Source organism: Acanthopagrus latus, chromosome 18 (assembly GCF_904848185.1).
Source record: "Acanthopagrus latus isolate v.2019 chromosome 18, fAcaLat1.1, whole genome shotgun sequence".
Lineage (NCBI taxonomy): Eukaryota > Metazoa > Chordata > Actinopteri > Spariformes > Sparidae > Acanthopagrus > Acanthopagrus latus.
Window position 1 is genome coordinate 25,785,569 of NC_051056.1, and position 16,060 is coordinate 25,801,628.

The 16,060-nt window shown below is 38.1% G+C and overlaps 1 protein-coding gene and 1 long non-coding RNA gene across 11 annotated transcripts in view; one reads left to right on the forward strand and one right to left on the reverse strand.

Annotated features, from left to right (window-relative positions):
* The window catches only part of tnmd (tenomodulin), a 71,586-nt gene extending 58,863 nt beyond the window's left edge, over positions 1–12,723 (reverse strand). Inside the window, exons 1-2 of the mRNA XM_037076109.1 lie at positions 12,476–12,723; positions 10,466–10,534 (exon numbers count right to left, since the gene is read on the reverse strand). The gene's annotated coding sequence lies outside the window, so the exon portion shown is untranslated. The remainder of the gene's footprint in view (positions 1–10,465; positions 10,535–12,475) is intronic.
* Positions 12,724–12,906: 183 nt separating this feature from the next.
* LOC119006951 overlaps positions 12,907–16,060 on the forward strand; it is a 108,461-nt gene continuing 105,307 nt past the window's right edge. For 5 of the 10 annotated variants that reach the window (XR_005070961.1, XR_005070960.1, XR_005070956.1 and 2 more), the window contains exon 1: positions 12,907–13,314. This is a non-coding gene — a long non-coding RNA (uncharacterized LOC119006951). The remainder of the gene's footprint in view (positions 13,315–16,060) is intronic. The other 5 variants (XR_005070952.1, XR_005070953.1, XR_005070954.1 and 2 more) reach the window with 1 other exon arrangement.

Here is a 16,060-nt window from a genome sequence, read left to right on the forward strand (position 1 = left end):
GGTGACTTTGAATTCAGGACTTGCAAGGAAGCAGTTTTACATTGTTGTACTGGTGTTTTTACTAGATTAAAAGGATCTGAATACTGCCACCATTTCCTTACTGTTTCACCCATTGTACCAGCTTCATTATTACTTAAGCATCACTATTAACCACAGCACTCCTCTAACACAGAGTTCTAGCATGGCATAGCTGACAGCATCTTTACAGCATGCCACCTGTTTTAAGACCTGATACATAACACACAATGCACATCAGATTTTATCATAACATACTTTGTGACAGGGAGCGAAGGGTACGGTATCAGAGCACACCTGTGTTCAGCCTATTTACACAAACCACGTGTCAGTCATTTTTTTTTTCATATCATCTGCACAAAGCAAAAGCTTGAATGGTGTGATAAAATGTTTTGAAGAGATTCCAGTTTATCAGAAACGCGATTTCACAAGCCAGAAGTTCCACTTCACACTCGATTTACAGAAGTGAAAAACGACGGCTCGGTCAATACAGTCTGAGGTGGAACATTCCAGGTGAAATTGGTCAACCCGAGCGCCTTTAGTGTGGCAGGCAACATTTGAGCACATATTAAGTCTGTCAGATCTGATAGCTGTGCGACCTCGTCAGCTCTTTCCCATTGATATAAATCTTCACAATTACTGTGACATTTTGCTTGGGTAAATCAAGTGGCGGGTCTTTCAGGAATAGTGTTGTGTCAGCAGCAGAGTTGAGCATCCTGGGACCCTCATTCCCCCGATAGCATTCAGCGGCAGGCTGGGGCTTTGACACCCGCAGAATAGAATAAACAGCAATTTAGTCTGGAGTGCATACCAGATACTCACAGATTAGAGCAGAGGTTGATGGGAGCAGCCTTAGCAAACCAGAAAGAATCACAAAATAAACATTTACTCTCTCCTCTTCATGCTTCAGGCCTGATGGCTTTGATAGAAATTTTTCTCTTTTGTATTTGTCACTTGTGCAAACACAGATTGAGGACTATGACCAACAGCGAGGACCATTACAAACCCAACAGACCAAGCTGGATCCAGTGAGGTTTTTTTTGTTACATATAAATAGACCGTTTTCCATCAGACAAGTGTAGTTCTCCTCAAAATGACTTCTAGTAATTCAGGCAGGCGCTGCCTCCACAAACTCGCAGAGCATATTCTGCTCTGTTTTGCAGTGGCCATCTGGAAAAAAGCTGTTCCTTGTTTTCTTTTTTTTCTCCCTTTTTTGTACTCTTAAGCCAGCCTCCAAAGCCTTGTCGGGCTTCTGTCACTCAGACAGAAAGCTGTGGTGGAAACCCACACATTTCCCACGTGCTCATCCACATTCATTAACAGCCCCTTCCCACATGAAGGGAGACTGTCACAGCTGAAGAAAGAGAAGAAGATGCAAAATGAAATATGTGTAAGAGAGATAGGAATACGAAAAATAGAATACATAGACCGGGACTAAGAATTTGTTGTTTTTCACTCCCCCTCACACATAGAAAGACAAATAACTCACACTATTGAGTACAGAAACTGGGTCCACACAGGTCAGATGTGACACATAATCCTGTGTGATTTGATTATCCGCCTCCTGACTCGACACAGCTACACCACCTCAGTCTTTCATTACAGGGGAACTGAGAGGTGGGCCAGAATGGGCTCATCATGAAGAGGCAGTCACGGATCCTGACTTTGTCTAGACGAAAGATCAGATAGCCTCCATCCGTCATCTTCCAGGACCGTCCTCATGGTTCAGTGACGGTAGGAAGGAAGTGCACCTCTGCACAGGAAGTTTACACAGTGCTCTGTTTCCCAGGAGCCGCTTGGCTCCTCAGCAGACTATGGCGATGGCCTGACATTCTGTTGATTTACTACAACAAATTCCTAAGAGAAAAATACTCTGTGAGGCCCAGCAAAGTAGTGACATTCACAGGTGAAATCCTAATGCTTCATGCTCTTAACGTCTGTCAAAATATACTCCTTAGTTCAGGTTCAATTATTTCTAATTTGCTAATTGGGGTGGTATCTGAGTTTTTTTTATGGTTGTGCAGTTGACCCGTCATTGAGTCATAAAAATCATCATTACTAACTTAACAAACTAAAACTCATCACCTTTCTGAAATCAATACAAAACACACAATATTACAAACAACTTTTAAGAAAATTCTTTTGCAAATACAATATTTGAGCTCAACATATTAATTAGTTTGAATAATTCTATTGTATTATATATCTTTTGTTTTGAATTTTATTTACTTTAATATTTTGTTATTGAAAAGCACTTGGTAACTTTGTTTTGAAAGGTGCAACAAACGACGTTCTTCTCATCATGACAATTATTACTATGATTAATATTCATGGTAATAGTAGTAGCAGTAGTAGTCGTATCAGTATCAATGGGTAAAACGATTTCCAAGACACAGTATACTTTCATCTATTTCATCCTTTAATATTTATAGAGAACCCAAACTGACTTCAAAGTAAATTTATGGCTGATATTTAAAGAGTCGTATTTTAACTAAAGTACCCACTGTTCTCATAGAACAAATACAATCCAGCGGACTCCACAAAAATTCACTTTAAATCCTGCTCCTCTCTTTGACAAAGACTCCTTCTTGAGTCTTATTTTCTCTGGTCTGCACCTTGCTTTGAGTAGGCATGAGACAATCTGAATATCTAATGTCAAGCTTATCCTGAAATAATTGAGATTCACAACATTAATTTAATCTACAATCCCCTTATTGGACATTTACTAAACTACATGTATGCTGGACGGGACCACAGGACCATATCAAACTCACTCCACTATCAACCATCTTATCACACAGATTTATTCTGAACTTGAAAAATCTGCATTTAGTTTTTGTGCACCGAATACATGGAAATGATCTCCCAACCATCTTAAGATTGACACTGTTATTACCCCTGGCCAATTCAAGGCGATTATCTCAAAACACTTCACCTTGTTGCTCAATTGTTTTCACTGACTCCAAATGTTTAATGTCTAAAACTGTTTATTTTTGTGCATGTCAGCATCACTGCAAATGAGGCAAACCTCAACGATTTTTAAGGCTTAAATAAAACGTTTATGTGAATGAATATCAGACCGATGATGATCAAAACTGCACTGAAGACAAACTGAACTCACTTAACATTATGTTTTGTTAAGTGAAACTTTCACCAAAATGCAACCTAGCCTTTTTTTGCAAATGCATATGAGTCAAACCTTCATGTAAAAGCAAAATTACGACAAAAGGGGCACTTCTAAGATTTACTGTGTTTTTGTTTTTGGGTCAAACTCATTTTCAATGGGAGTGCTATGGGCACTTTTACAATGGCATCAAAATCACTATTTTTAAAACATTAAGAAGGCTCGACAAAACATGAAACATTGTTTGTGTACACAGCGTTTACTAAAATTAAAGTCTCAGCTAGCAGATGCTTATTCCGCTCGCCGCCGTCCTGCCAGCCAAGAAGTATCGATCTCCAAATGTGACTTAACGTGGAGGTGAGTGATGATGGACCACTCCTAAAGCTTAGTTCCATATAAATGCACGGATACTATATACGGATATTATACAAGAAACAATACTAAATAAAAAGCTGGAAAACTCATGTGAGCTATGGAAGACAGTAGTTCCACCATAACTCTCTTCCAAGTTACTTTGCATTCTGAGATCGAAACTTCTCCACTGGCAGCGAGCGGCAAGTGGAACAAGCAACTGCTGATGTGAGTAGTTCAAAAACTTTCGTTTTAGTAAACTCTGTGTACACAATGTTCTTAATGCCATGTTCATGTGTAGAGATCCTGGTGATACTACGAGCAAAGTTTCATGTTGTGTCGAGCCTTCTTAGTGTTTTAAAAATAGCGATTTTGATGCCATCGCTAAAGTGCCTGTAGCACCTCCAAATCTTAAAAGTGCCTCTTTCAGTGTGATTATGCTTTTACACGAAGGTTCGGCTCTGGTACATTCACAAAAAAAGCCGAGGTAGCATTTTGGTGAGCGTTTCACTTTAAGAAACAAATATTTATTTTGTATCACAGATAGGACATGCATCCTTTTCAGTGAAAGACTATCAAACAATCTTCAATAAGGTAAGGTTTCCCTGAACTACGATGAGCAAGCCAAGCCTTCCGCCATGACGTCAGGATTTTGGATGGACTGGAAAGATGCCTGCCTCCCCTTGTGGCATTACAAAACAAATCAGAAAATCAAAATAGAACTGTATGTTATCAAGCTAGACAGCTTTTTCTGGTCACTCCTGTGGGGATATTCATGTTTAAACCGATATTGGAAATCCACCATGCTTAATACATGATGAGTGTTTTTTTTTTTTTTAATCACAATCCGTGATAACATCTCATGCCTTCCTGCCAAACCCAGCTGTGAGTTCCTTCTTATAGAGAGAAAAGAGGAAATTGGAAGCATTTCTAACAGTTCACTGATCAATATATTTAGATATTCATCTCATATTTGTATAAATATTAAATAAACTGCGAAAAAGTGTGATACTTCACCGTACATATCAATTCACGATCACTCAAACATTAGCTCTGTCCATAAGTGATGAAAAAGGAGAGGTCTATAAACAGGACTTTGAGAGATAACTTTGCACCATCTCTGAGGAGTTCTTTTCACATACTGAGGAACTAGATGAATAGAAATGTGGATTACCGAGCTGCAAATCTTCCCCAAGTTTATACATTCATTTCCCAAATCTCACCTTGAGAGTGAAAGCTACTTGCTGGGGGATTTTCTCAATTTCTTGCTTGATGGGACAGGTGTATTTACTTACATAATTGTATTCCTCATCCAATTTATAATGCGATTAAATATTAATACAATTCTGAGTTTGAAGAGGAGGCAGATCTGTGAAAAATATCTAGACAGCAATATTGTGAAATTGTTCTTCTTGCTTTGCAACTATTTCAATCACCCATAAATGGAACAGAGGCAGTGAAAGAGAAAATATTCAGCGTCTTAGGGTGCATTGAAAATGGTACTTCAACAAATAAAGCGCCCTGAGTAGAAGATAAAAAAAAAAAAAAAAAAAAAAAGGTGCAGGATTTTTTTTTTTTCCACCGCGATGATCTTGACTCGTCTTGGCTGAGCTTTGTTTAGTTAGCAGCAGAGCTCTCTGGGGGAACATTGAGTGGTGTAGTCAAAGTGGAACTCTCCTGAATGAGCTCTGAGCTTCGAGTCCCCGGTATCCCAGCGTGTGTGCCGCAGAGTCAAACAATAGAGCCAAACGCAAGTCATAGCCAAATCGTAATTACCTCTGCACCCTGCAGAAGCAGACCAATTGACTCCTCGAGATGAATGACAACAGGTAAAGGGCAGTGATTAGCCGCAGGCCTCAGAAGCTTTGTTTGGCGCAGAGGGAGAGGAAATTCTCTATATAGGGCAGAAGATATGCTTCACTTATTACACTCTTATTATTCTGTCGACTTATAATGGGCTCAATTCTGCTCAGTACTGGAAACTTTGCTTGTCACGCTCGGCTGGTCGAGCACATGCAGTCTGGCACATCCACATATCAGATTGTTTGTGTTGTCACAGTCGTAGCGTTGTGACCAATTACCCCCACGATTTATTGCTGATTGAGAATACCTATAATTGATTAACATTGAATTACTTACTATAATTTCTATTTTCTGGGCTCATAGTTTGTCATTTGTAATTTAGGTAGTCAGTCACAGTTAACGATGGTTAGACAGCAGTTGAAATAAAAGAAAAGATTGAGGACAGTCTGCCTGTGCACGGTGACATGATAAACAACCAGTGAATGATATTATTTTGCAAGAGCATTCAGCTCTGGCAAAGTCCAAAACTAAAAGTTAAAATTCTTCCCAGACAATATTAATTCATTTCAAAACTGACCTTTCAAATGTAAAAACCGAACACACTCTTTCACTTCTGCTTGATGAACTTGTGAGAGACAGCAGCCTAATTTCAAATACCTTGGTAATAAAAAAAAAAAAGTCAAAAAATGATTAAATGATCGGCGTCCGTGTAATGAAATGCTACCTAAACTCATTAAATTTAGAAATATTGATCATACTTTCATTAATAAATCAGCAGTTAATTGTTTGCACCTCATGTGTTATCGAAATAACGAAGTAATTAATCTACACTGTTATAAATGTGACCCTGTTTTCCTCGTAGAGCTCTGCTTTACATAGAAAACAAGTTGAACCCTTTAAACTTGATTTCAGATTTCCACCCTTTTTCTGCTTAATCCTGCATGACACCTTTTTCTTGTCAGTCATCAAATATTAATACAATTAATTACTATCAATAGGGGCGTAATGATTCATTCATTCACGCATGCATTAATTATGAATTATGCTGATTTAACTGCATCCATCTGGTAAAATAAAGGAACAGAATGAATCCCTTCAGCAACAATCAATATGAAATTATTTGAACTGAACTATTCATGAATCTTTGTAAATGTTATTTAATATTTAGTATGAAACAGCACACAACATGCCATTGGGTTCATGTCTTATGATACATGTGTGTGGTGGCATGTTGTCAAGATAATGTGGTAAATATCTAAATGTACAAAGTTCTGCTCTTTGATTAAAAAAAAGAATCTAATAGAAAACAGCAATTATAATCCGTTATAAGCTTTGATGTATTCTCCCGTTCAGTGCAAGGGTCAAATGTAATTAAGTACCTTTACCCAAGTACTGCACTTAACCTGGCAATAAACAAGTTTTCTGCTTGAACGTATCATTATGTAGTAAATGCTGATTGCACAATGTAATGGATATAGAATAATGAAACCATCTGCCTTTACACTGGTTCCCTATAAACCCTCGCAATCACTATATAATGTTGTCTGCCGCAGGGAAACTGAAGGTTAACTGGTGATCAATTTCTATTACAGACTAAATGACTGAATAAGCTCACATTTTTGTTATTTGAGGAAAACAAACAATCCATTTGTCGTTGCAACAACAATAATACCACTTGGAAACACTGAGAATGGAGAAGTTAAATGTTGCCACTTTACGATCAAGTTCGGGGTACTTTAAAGTAAACTTTTAGAGGACTTTAAGTACATTACATACGTTTACTGATGTAACATTTTCAGTACAGGATCTTTAAACCATATTTTAATAAAAGCAGATAACATACAGTATAACGTCATTGGATCAAAATTGCTATGTGTTATGTGGAAAGGCTTCTACAGTTCCTCTTAGCTTTACAGAGCTTAAAAAACATCTTTCAGCTGATATTCTGAATTTGACTGCAACTTCACTGTCATGTTTCACTCTTTCGTACCTTCATTGTGTTGTTCATGGTCAAAGCAGACAGCTGCTGTTCAGCACAAAATAGCTCTAAAATAACCACCGCACGTTACCTGCTAAACACAGACTGGCTGACAAGCACAGTTAGCAGCTAGAGGAAACATTTTGCACCTAAGCTCTGGATATTTTTCTCAGCAGTTGGTGCAACCAAAAACAGAGATAAAGAGAGAGTGAATACTTACGTCCACCAGGTGGACAAGCACAGCACCGAATGAATGATAATGTTGCTCTGTAACTGCTAGATAGGGTAAAAAAAGAAATTGTGCGAACATGACAGCTTGTTTTCTCTGCCCAGCTTTAAACAATCTGAGGTGCCATCTTGCAGTTGGTACACTCCCTCCTCTGACGTTTCTGAAAAGTTGAAATACTCTGATGCTCTTAACATTACTTCGATGGCCAGTGAACAAAACAAGCCTTTGACCACATAAATTCACATAAATTTATCCATTTAAATTCTGGCACGTTGTTATGTGACATTTGGTCGGAAGTATATTTTTGAAGCATAAACCAATGTGACACAGCTGGCACAATGTGTGAAAGTGTACTCTGAGCCACTTACGTGGATGAGGATTAAATGATGTGTGAAAACATCTGCTGTGATATCACCATTACACCTGTTGGGCTGTGACAGCAGGCACGCTCAGCAGCTCTCAAACTGTGATCTTAAAGTACTCAGGCAATGCAGAGATAACTGAATAATGTGATTTATCTGAGATATCTAATATGATATTACAAACAATGAAGTGACTGAGAGCAATCTGTTGACAATCTTCTATCATTCAGTTCTTTTTAAAAAAAAATAAAAATAAAAAATAACACAGGTGGGGGATTGTGCACAAATGATCTTACGACTTAAATTGGATTATAACATGCATGCTATCACTACCTGTAATCCCAATCCCCTGCAGAGGAGCCATCTGGATCTCCAGTGATGAAAGTAAACAACTGTTAGCTAAATGGTGCTAATAACCTCCCGGAAATAAAAGTTAAAATAGTGCGAGGTGAACAGCACACACAGCATTGAACGCTCCAGGGTTTAAAAAAGCATAATTACTGGAGTTGGTCAATGGGCTCCATGAGAAGAGGGTAGCAGATGAAACTATTACATTTTATTGAGTTCATAATTCAATAAAACTTAATAGTTTCATTCAAGTCATATTAACTGCTGATTCGCAGTAAGGAACTGCAGAGGTCCTATTGGAAACTGGAATTTTGACAGAACCGACCTTAAAGGCATCATGTCGTGTACCAAGTGGCTGAAGCCGCTGCAGAATGTGCACCTAGAATTACTGCTTCCTTGTTCAACTACAGCTTTCAAACCAGTAGAAAGGAAATGAGATGGACATTACTGTAGAAGTGACAAGCGCTCTTAATGGGTTCCTCTTTAGCAAGTAAAGTAAAAGTTGAATGTTGAATCAGGTCTCTTGGGGCAGAGTGATGCAAGTGAGACAAGGCAGAACGGTAAACAACAGCGGCAGAGATGGATTAACAATGCTGGCTCTGTTGATGAAGCTGTGTCTTCTGCCACTGCAGAATTCAAGGGTAAACACATGAGGGGAGCAAACAACTGCAATTAGAGGGTCTTATTTGACCTTTCATTTGGTCTATTCACTACAACTGCTGCTGGTGAGTAAAACAGCACAGTGACAACCCTCCTTTATTACACTTTCTATTGATCCGGGTCATATTTCATTGAGTTGACCTGTAAAACATTGAGGATTCAGGCTGGAACACTTGCCAAGGCAAAGAGGATGAGGTCTGCTAATTACCCAACATGTCGCAAAATTGTCTCGCCTGAAGTTTATGGAGGGAAGCCTCAAGGACTCACACAATGTGCTTTCGTGAGACAGTGAATGCAAACTTTACTTTGTTTCTTGACAAAAGAACCACAAAAACCTCCACAGGATAAGGTCTTTCTAAGAAATGCAATGCACTAGTTGTGCATCTCAAGTGATCTGTTTCTGAGTTATGTTTTCAAATGAGTAATCCATTTCTGTACACAGAATTTCACCATTGTGGTTTGTTTGTTCTGAATTTCAACCAACTTTGGATTGTTGTCAGCGTGCTGGTGTAACTCAGCTGGCATGGCAAAGAGGGCAGCATTTACTGTAGTATGTACAAGCCTGTGTTTTCATTCATACTGTGTGGGACAGTAAGTTTCACTATCCTGGTGCAGCAGCTATTTGTTAGCTCCCATCAGTTTTGGTTTATTTCTTATGGGCTTCAAATAATTCAGACTTTATAGTTTAGAAATCTTTAAGAATTAGCCAATGCTACATGTTGTGTGAACATTTAAAGCTATATGCGCCCCTGTACCCTCTCGATTTTATGTTTCAGTCAAACATAACAGATGACTAAAGAGCTGTGAAAGGGTTACTCCCTCTGTCATTCCTGTTCTTGTTAGAGCATGCAGTTTAATGTTGATAGAGTCGAAACATTTAGAGAGGGATGCGCAGAGGTTTTTATTTTTAGTAACACAAAAGTTCTCCAACAAGTTACTTTGATAGTGTAACATAACAAACTACTTTTTAATGGCAGTAATCTTGTAATGTAACGCAATGCTACTGGAAGCTGATTATGACCTTCGCCAGAGGGGTATGTTTTCACTTTTTTCTGTTTGTTGGCTGGTTTGTCAGCAGGATTACAAAAACCCCTGCTGAATGGATTTTCACAGACTTAAATAAGTTTATTTAATATTAGATTAGGCTTGATTGAAATAAAGGGGACTGTTGAGACTTGGCGGAGGTATGCACTCTACTAAGTGCCATTTTAGTTATAAAGTGTTCATAAATGTATGCTGCACTTTAGTGTTGTAGTCCATTTACCTTGCATGCTGTATACCGAGTAGTTTCATCTGTAAAAAATATATTGTATGATCTAAACATTATCATCATGTGTTTAGTCCATTAAATACTACATATAGCTCTAATCCACATGTTGGAGGAAAGTGCAATAGTTCCCTTTGAAAGTTAGCATGAAATGGAAAATACTCAAGTGAAGTGCAAGTGTTCAAACTTGATTTATCATATTCCACTGCTACAACCAGAATCTTTTAGCATTAAGTGTGACCCAGTTTTAAACTCCTATCAGGTGGTGAAATACTGACGAGAATGAACTTTAAAATTTGTAAAATATTTTGGTTGCTTTACAACTTACTGTCTTCTGAAGGTTTGGATTCTGTGCTGCCTACTGTGTCAGTGCTCTTGGCAGCAAACTCTGGTTTTCCTGCAATGGTTTATGAGAGCACATGAAATACACTGCCACTGTTATTAAAAACATCTGCTGAAACTCTGATCTGTCCAGCAAAGATCTTACGCACAAAACAGTCTTAAAGATGTCAGCTTCATCTCCACATGATCAAAACAACAGGTTGTACTTCACTGGCGCACTGCTTCATCGTAAATCCTTGTTTGATTTAATAAAGCAGTCATAGTAATGGAAATGGAAATGCTTGACAATGGCTGGACCTATTTACAGTAATTGCCACAATGCTGTCAATATAGAGACATATTATAAACAAACATCCATAATGCTGTTTTGTGAATTAGTCTGATGTGGGCCATGGTTCTTTTAAAACCTGCGGAAATATATTGAAGTTAAGCAAGACAAATAGACGTCAGACTGTTATTATCTTTGTGCGTATGAGCTGTTGAAAAAAGCAGACCTATTCATCACATATTAATTATCATGATTTGCATCTACAGACAAGGTATTTTGGAGGCCACAGACAATTCAAATGAGCCTTTATTTTCTGAGAACTCTAATTCAAAGAAGGGCTCTAAATTATTTTAATGCAGTCATTTGTCTCCTTCTTTCACCAGAGGAAGCCATGGTCAGGACACAACTATATTTTAATTAGAAGGAGAGGGGTAATTCAACTCATCACTTTAAATTCATCACCTTAAATTAAATAATGGCTCTTCTTGTATTTATGATCGGCTACGACCTGAGGTTCGGGAGTGCACTTAAAAAGTTGACATTAGTACAAAGAGGACAAAGAAGAAACCTCATAATGCTGGCTACAGTCAGCATTGTTTCTCTCGTCACAAAGCTGTGCTTAGCGTCTGGGTAGGTTTAAGCACAAAAACCACTTGGTGAGGCTACAAACATGACTGTATATGTCCCAAGGGCACAAACACGGCTTCCCCTCCAAAATACTTTTCTTTCTTTGTTGGCATATACAGCTCTGAAAGTCTCCAAAGTTAGGGTCCTGAGTAATATTCAGCGGTGTCACTGTAACTCCTGTAACCCGAGAGAGGGGTTAATCTATCCACAGAAAGCCTATAGCACCAATCCTGGCCCTAATACTCTAGGTATCAGTATTTAGGGTTTTGGAAAATACATTTGACTAAAAACTTAGGAACTGATTTGGCTATGGGTTTCTTTCATATACTAGGTTGTCAAGGAGATTGGCTGTAGCAGACTCTATGAAGAGCAATAAGACCTCCAGCCCACACAAAACACCAGCTTATGGAAGATAATGAATAAATAAACAAACAAATATTGTCAAGAGGTTGTGTTCAGTTTTGATTCCTTGGATACATAATCCTTAAAGCATGTAACACTAATACTTGAATACCTCTGTTCAAAATAGGACAAATTCAACTCAAACAAGGCAATGGAAAATTACTGACTCAATTAAATTGTCCATACAACAAAATTAAATGTACTACTCAGACATTTCAGTTTACAGTCTTAGCCCCTTTAAAGCTTGCCATTTTCCAGTTGAGTTCCATTAGTATCAAAAACTTCTTCAACTTAATTGTTCCCCTTCAAGTCTCTTCACAGCATTGGATATGTGTTCCTTTAAAACGGGCATCAGTCCGTAATCTCAGTTTTAGAAATCCTCTCAGGCAAATTCACATATTTCTCTGCTTACATACCAGCTTAAACATTGCAAATACACACAAATAACCTCACCAGCTTTACCTGCGCTACCGCAGCAGCTATGACAGTAGCACTTCAGCTTCTAGGCTGCAATTAAGCCGACAGCGTTGGCGTCTAAACAGCTCAACAACATCAACCACGGCATACTCAATACCTCACTTACACGCAATATCCCGACTGTGTTTGCTCTACGAATCTCGGGAGTAAAAATAACACACTACTGAACAGTTTCACAACGAAACTGTAATGCTAGTCAGCCATCTTGTGAAGCTAACTCACCAGGGTATCCAGGCTAATTGGAGGAGACGCCCGCTGGAGTTTCTCTCGTCGATTCCACTCACGCAGTAGCTCGGCAACTCGGTAGTTTCCCTTCTCTTGGCAACACGACCAGCTCCTCTCATCTTCAGCCCAACTTTCCAAATGTAATCATGTAGTTGTTTTGCTTCCTCTGAGGTCTAACTTCAGCCGACACCATTCACCTGTCTTGGCTGGAAACTCCGCGGTTGCCATGGGAGATTGTGCTGTGTAGCCGTTAAAATTTCGAGTGATGCATTTAATGTACATTCGTAACTCTGCAAACCGCAGAAAATAACGTGTGTTACATCATGTTAATGAATGTTGAAACGCCGCAGCCTCTCGTCAAATCGATCCACCGTCTTTTCCACCTCCCGACATTAATGTCAATCAAACGTAATCGTGTGTAACTCCCGCCACACGGGGGCTCCATCAAAACAAAACATTTTTTTGCGGAGTGGTGAGTGAAGGGCCTGGTGGAGTGGTGCTCAACTGCGCAGTAGAGCCAGGTAGAGTTCTGGATTAAAGCCTGACCCAGTGGAGAATAAACACCTGGAGCCACATCAGGTTCTGCTTCGACCCGGAGTCGTTTATCAACGAAGGAGAGCGCGGAGATTAGTTTTACACTTTTTTTCGGACAGGTGGATTTCTATTCACTCCTGTTTATCAGCCTGACTGCAACAGTCGCCTCCATTTTTGATCTGACCTCCATTTTTTTTCTGTGCTGTAATGCCGACCAGAGCTGGATGGGATTTGTGCTTAATTCATGGACGTAACGTTTACCGAGAGGAGATGGGAAAGAAGAGAGAGAAGCATCGTCTCTGGTGAGTGGGCCACTGAATTCATAGATTCAAACACTGTCAGTGTAAGACCTTGCTTGCTAACGTTAGCTTACAGCTACAGGGCAGTGTAGTAAAGTTGCAGTTTGAGATGGACAAACACTGCATGTGTAATGCAAATAAGTAGGATGTTGTTGCTGTCAAACTCACCGCACTGTCGCTGTATCCTCACATATATGTCATGTTTATATCAACATTTTTTTTGTAATATTCTGTCCTGTTTTGCTGCTGTGGCAAACACATTTCCCTGTTTGTGGGACAATGAAAGAAATCTGATTCTGATATACACCATGAAACAACCACTGCTGCTAATGATCATCAATAAGATGTGACTGAGGTACAAATTTTTTACATATGGGTTTATGTTTTAATGTTTTATTCACCTTAATTTTAGTTTAGTTTGCTGAATTTCCTCTCACGGAAGTAGTGACAGGAACACACTTCGGCCTTGAATGAATCTGTGGATTTCTCTGAGTTTGAACAGTGTTGGAATCATTTGGGGATATTGTCAACAAAATATATATCAAAGGTTTTTTCTACATCTACAGAACATGACTGCGTTTGTTCTGCTTATTACCTCATGGTTGAAATTTATCCTGCAGCCAAAATATTAATAGTAATTAGCAGCCGGTCCTTTAACAGGCTGGTACAGCCCTGGAGGTATTTATCTTTCATTATCCAGTATAGTTTAATAGTAGGCATAGCAATCAGCGTTTCCTGGTACAACACTACCTTTGATGTCCGCTTCAGGTTTTGCCCTTGAGACTGCGGTTGCTTTTGTCCCCCCCAACAATAAAGAGAAATATCCGTCCTTTCCTATATTATTTGTGTACAGGTCTAAAACAACCTTGACGTTTTGAGAGGTGAACTTAAGACACTCACATAGTCTGTAATAGTTTTTGTCACCTGATTATTGAATGTCCATATTAGACTACCCAAGTATTACCTGAACTTTTAAAGCACGCTATGGCTATAAATATTTGATCACAAATGACCTTTATAGAGCTATTACAAGAAGATAATAAAGTTCAGAAGGGTCTGTAACGGCAGCAGTGCAGTAATAGTGGACTTTAGTGATGAAACAGCAACAGAAACCTCTAAGTTTCTAAAGTAGCTTATCTGATGCAACACTCAGAGGGAAAAATGAGCTCAAAAACACTGCTAACATTGATATAAAACATCATTATCATAGAAGCAGAGTAAAAAAAATTCATTGTTGCATGCTGCATGTCCACTGAAAACTAGATCTCACTGAGGATATTGATACCACTGCATCAAGCGGTTCAAATATTCTTCATGGCAGTTATAATCAGACTTTAAACATTTCTTGTTTGTAACACATGATACTGCAGTTGTGAGCATATATAGGGATATATTAGCAGTGATAATATTAAATGCTATATGGTCTTACAGCATGTTAAAACTGTTTCCAGGTTTAATCTTTTCATATTAATAATAAATGAGTTGGGAACTCATCAAAAGAATGAAGGCATGAAGGACAAGTTCATTTTCAGTCTTGAATTAATACAGTAATTTGATTTAATTTGTCAAAAATTTGTATTCTCATTCATACTATATTTGTTTACAGCTTTTTATATTGTCATTCATTTTCTGTTTATACACCAGTTGTGGGTCACAGCAGGATTTATAGTTAATGAAAAAACATCACGACGTTTATTAAAGAAAATGAAAAAGAAAATTAATATATGAATATCAATATTTGAGACTTCCATCATTTTAACATTTTTTCAAGCAGTAAATGACCTGATTTGAAGACATCACACAGGCTTTTTTTTTTTAAAAAAACAACATCTTTTGCATAAGATGATCGATGATAGATAGAAATAAAAATCTGTTTAAAATGCACTTTTATTTTAATTTTATAAGTGTCATGGTAAGCAGGTGGCAGTAACCATTCAACTTATTTGAATTGAAAATTACCTCAACATGATTTATAAAATAATATTCTGCTGATCATGCCAGCGTAACTTTCTTGCTAGCTTCTTCGTCAGATCAGACCAACTTTTTAAAATAGTCATCCACCATACATTGCTGATTACTGAAAACAATGCAACTTCAATCAAGAATCAAGTCTGAATCCTGCTATTTTTATGTTTTGAGATGACAAGCTAGTAAATGAATAAGTTGAAAAAAAGTAAAAAAGTAATATTTTACAATCAATTTAGTACCTGCATACTGTACTTCTGTATGTGTGCAGACAAAGAGAGAGAACAGAGAGAACCTGATTGTTGATTGTTGAATTGGTTTCAATTTGCTGACCAGCAGAAGTTGGCAAGAAAAGTTGTTGGAAATTAGGCTGCAACAAATCGCTTCTATTCAGTGGCCTGCTGATGGGAAGTTAGACAAGAACCGGTTAGAAGTATAGCTGGCACGATCAGCAGAAGTTAAGCAGAAACCATTTGGAAGTTTCCTGGGATGCTGTTGAATAGCTATTAGAAGCTTGTTGGAAAAGAACAGAATTTTACCACAAAATAATATATAGAAACAGTATGTAACAACAAACTAGTGAATGAGTCAAAGGTCTTTAGTCAGACAGCTGAGAACAGGAATCCATCTTTTTATGTGAATTATGCAAATTAGGAGAAGTTGAATGACTCACGTTTTCTTTTGTGATGTCCTTTGTGATCGATCAATCAATCAATAGAACTTAACTCACCACTGAAATCACAAAATTTGGTAAATCACATAAAAATTTAATACATTTATTAAG